This window comes from Theropithecus gelada, chromosome 4, assembly GCF_003255815.1.
Source record: "Theropithecus gelada isolate Dixy chromosome 4, Tgel_1.0, whole genome shotgun sequence".
Taxonomy (NCBI): Eukaryota; Metazoa; Chordata; class Mammalia; order Primates; family Cercopithecidae; genus Theropithecus; species Theropithecus gelada.
The window spans coordinates 55,560,175-55,564,538 of record NC_037671.1 but is presented as its reverse complement, the minus strand read 5'-3'; the positions used below and the strand labels follow the sequence as shown (position 1 = coordinate 55,564,538).

At 40.8% G+C, this 4,364-nt stretch overlaps 1 pseudogene; it reads left to right on the top strand.

The window, feature by feature from the left end:
• The first annotated feature begins 397 nt into the window (after positions 1 to 397).
• Positions 398 to 4,364, top strand: part of LOC112622589 — a 19,607-nt pseudogene continuing 15,640 nt past the window's right edge.

Below are 4,364 nucleotides of genomic sequence, written 5' to 3'. Positions count from 1 at the left end.
GAGGTGCCGAGTTCTTTTTAAATATCAGATGTCTCATGAACTCAGAGCAAGGATTCACTCATCACCAAGGGGATGGTGCTAAGCCATTCATGAAGGATCCGCCCCCATGATCCAAACACCCTGTACCATGCCCCACCTCCAACACTGGGGATAACACTTCAACATGAGATTTGGAGGAGACAAACATCTAAACCATATCAGTTGTGTCGATTTAAAACATCCTTTTTGAAGCTCTGAGCTACTGATCCTATAACCTACTAAATATGCCTTTGTTCTCTCCCTAAATCTAGTAATAAATCCAAGTGGATAGCTTGCTTTAAAAAATACGTGTGATCAATTATCACTTAATATTGTGCTGTTTATTTGGGGACCAAAAAGTTCAAGGCTTCAGGGGAAAATGGAAGCTCTAATTTATTTTGCCAAGAAGGTAGGTTACAAAAAACGTGTGAATGCTTAAAAAGCTGCAAGGAGCCCAGCCCTCATTTGGTGGTGTTCAAAACCTTTCTATGAAGAAAAAGACTCTCACTCTCTCCAGAGACTTTGGTATTCTTTTATTTCAAGGAAAACAAAATATCTCTATAGCTTGTATACTGTATCTTAATTAATTGAACATATTTTAGAAAATGTGTGTCATTAGAAAGTATGTGAATATTTTGAATATTTTGAAATATTTTGAAATCAGATAGCACATTAGAAAATATGTCCACATATTTGCACATTAGAAAATATGTCCTTGTTTTGTTTTTGCTAATTGGCTTACTGAACTCAGCTTCACAAAACCCTCTAAGCAATATTCCTCAAATTTTAATGTTGTGTTTAACTCATTTCTGTGACAAAAAAAACAAAAAACAAAAAAAACCCTGCTTTCCTCCATGCTTTGAATGGAAATCTCTTTTTGTTGTTCTCATCCACCATATTTATTTCTGGGATGTTAGTCCCCATAAAGGCTCTTTCTTATTACAGACGATGAGAAACATAAATGGCCTTTTAATCTAGAGAGTAAGTCTTCCCACATGCCAACACTCATATTTTAAGAATCTGAAATGAGACCTGAGTTTTATTTTTTTCCAGAATTTGGGATTTCATTCGTTGCTGCATTCCCTTATTCCAGAATTTGAAGTCTCATCAGAATACTGAAAAAAGCTATTAAGTCAGAAACGGAAGGGTTGGGGATGTTACCCTATTTGCAAGTTTACAGGTGAGCCTGCCACATGCAGCTTTATATACATATACTGACAGAACGGAAGAGCTTTGGATCAGAGACAAAGACTATTTACTCATCATAACAAAACCAGCAGCCAGAGGTATATCATGTATCCGTTCCCAAAGCCCTAATCCCCATGGGGTGTCACAGTGAAGACCAGATATTACCTGGGGCAGGTACTGGAGTATAGCACAGGAGAGAACTCCCCAAATGAGGAACAACTGATTTATGTAGGGCCGCCGGTGACCTGCCCCTCCTCCCCTCCGGAGAGAGAGGAAGACATATTTACTGCGGAATCTAAGCAATTCTCTCCCAGGAGAGGAGGAGGATTTACTATCCTGGAATGTCTCTGAGGAGGGAGACATTTCTACACTTTGTTATCTCCAGCTTCCAAGGCCTTTTGCTTTGTGAACATCTTTGAACAGATAGTCCCAAACATGTAGGAATGCCATGGAGAATTGTCTTCCACCCCAGACAGGGCTAGGAACAGAAAGAATGCAAGTGCCTCCAGAAAGCAATTTATCAGAAACAAAAATCAGAATTCTCAGGCCTCTCTCCCAGACCAGCCCACACCTGAACGCTTCAGGTGCCATTCTGAGCTTTTAGGGAGAAGTCGAATCCCAAAACCTGCTGGGCGATCAACTGACAGCCAGAAAGCGGGGGGAAAAAATCTAAATACAAAATCGATAGGACAGAAATCAGATAGTACATTCAAAGTGTTTGAGAAGAAACGATTTTAGAAACATTTCTGAAGCTGATCTGAATGAATCATTGCTTTCTTGTCATATACATGTAGACTTGGCACAAGCAGGGAAGAAGCCATTTAAGGTGTTGGTCAATTTAGACAATGTCCCTGGAGTTTGGAGGTTGCTCTGGGAGTCCTCAGGTTAAGCCAAAGAAGAAGTGAGTTTGGAGTGGAAGACAATTTATCCTGTGATGTCCACGTCCACAGACCACACAGTCTGGCTCTTTATTATATATAGGCAGACCATTCTGCCAGGTAAAGCTCATATCAGTAGCCCCATGATTGTGATCCATTAAGGCACTTCATTCATGTATTTCCATTTCTCAGTGAGAACAGACAGGTCGGAAATGAGACAGGCAGTAGCTGACAATCCAGGGTACCAAGCAATGGACTGCTTGAAAACACTCAAGTGGTGCCTGGGCAAGAATAGCTTTGAAACTGGGTTATGCTCTCAGCAACAAATCACTGAGTGTTCCTGAAAAATTGAAAGCATCTTGCTTGGAGAGGAGGCATTAGCTCAGGTACTCTCCTCTGGCATTCTCTGGCTGGCCAGGCAAACAGCCAAGATACAGTCTCTTTGGACTTTCGCTAGCTGAGAAAAATGGCCCTTCAGATTTCTTGAGATATTTTGGGAATATTAAGCTGAATGAAATTTGAAGTCACCTAACAGGTTAATGGTTCACATTATTAAAGGGGCTACACTAATCTTCCTTCCCATAAGAACAATGTCAGTCATTTGACTTCTAAAAATGGGGACGCTGGAAATGAAAAGTTGAGATGGGAGAAACCACGGGCAGCTTGCATGCTCCTTAAACTAAAGTTCATGTTCTAACTAAGATGAAGAAGGTATAGAGGGATTTACTCTCTCTAGACAGAAGTTATATATACAAATATATATATGTATATACACACATATGTATGTGATATATACAAGGCTGTTCCTTTGATTTTAGAATATTAGATGCTATAAATTAAGTTTTAATTGCTAGGTTTATTATCACTTCTCTTGCAGGTAAATTAGGCTTTACATACTGTGATTAAATTCTTTCTGCAAACCATCTGTTAATGGCTTCATTTGTATATCTTTGCTCCATAAAAACTGTATTCACAATCCTCTCAAGCTTGTAACTGTTTAAGAATATTGCTTTGGCTGGGCTGGGTGGCTCACGCCTGTAATCCCAGCACTTTGGGAGGTCAAGGTGGGTTGATCATGAGGTCAGGAGATCGAGACCATCCTGTCTAACACAGTGAAGTCTCGTCTCTACTAAAAATACAAAAAATTAGCCAGGTGTGGTGGCATGTGCCTGCAGTCCCACCTACTCAGGAGGCTAAGGCAGGAGAATCGCTTGAACCCAGGAGGCAGAGGTTGCAGTGAGCCGAGATCGTGCCACTGCACTCCAGCCTGGGCAACAGACTGAGACTCTAACTAAAAAAAAAAAAAAAAAAAAAAAAGTAGAATATTGCCTTAAAAGGACAAGGAATCAACCTGAAGGAGCTCCCAATGGCCAAAGCTAGAACAATTTAACAACAAAATAAATCATATAATGTTAGATTATAACCCAAAGTTAAAAATAAATATCCATGAGACCATACTAATATAAGCAAATGATTGAATGAGTAAATAAATGGAGAAGAGAAAAATATTTCTTGTCTCTTGAAATATTTCTCACTGCTCTTAAGTGACTAATATGATTAAGACAGGTACACATAAATAGTCTTCCTTTCTTAAAGTTAACTGTGCCCATAAAGATCAATGGAATAGTAGACAGCTCAGAAACAAACCCTCACATATGCAGCCAAATGATCTTCAACAGGGGTGCCAAGACCACTCAGTGGGAGAAAGGACAGTCTCTTCAACAAATGGTTTAAAGAAGTGGAACTCCTGACCTCAGGTGATCCGCCGGCCTCATCCTCTCAAAGTGCTGGGATTACAGGTGTGAGCCGCCGTGCTGGGCCTGGCCCCATGTTATTTACATTCAAATTTCCCATGGGCATTGTTTAATCATTAAGATCTGGGACAAAGTTAAAAATGCTAGCAACAATGATTTCAAGTCCTTACCCCTCCCAATTTCCTATGTGTGTTCAAATGATTAACTCTTAAGAAATATTTCAGCCGGGCGTGGTGGCTCACGCCTGTAATCCCAGCACTTTGGGAGGCCGAGGCTGGTGGATCACGAGGTCAAGAGATCAAGACCATCCTGGCCAACATGGTGAAACCCTGTGTCTACTAAAAATACAAAAAGTTAGTCGGCATGGTGGCGGGCACCTGTAGTCCCAGTTACTCAGGAGGCTGAGGCAGGAGAATCATTTGAACCCGGGAGGCAGAGGTTGCAGTGAGCCAAGATTGTGACACTGCACGCACTCCAGCCTGGGCGACAGACCGAGACTCCATCTCAAAAAAAAAAAAAAAAAAAA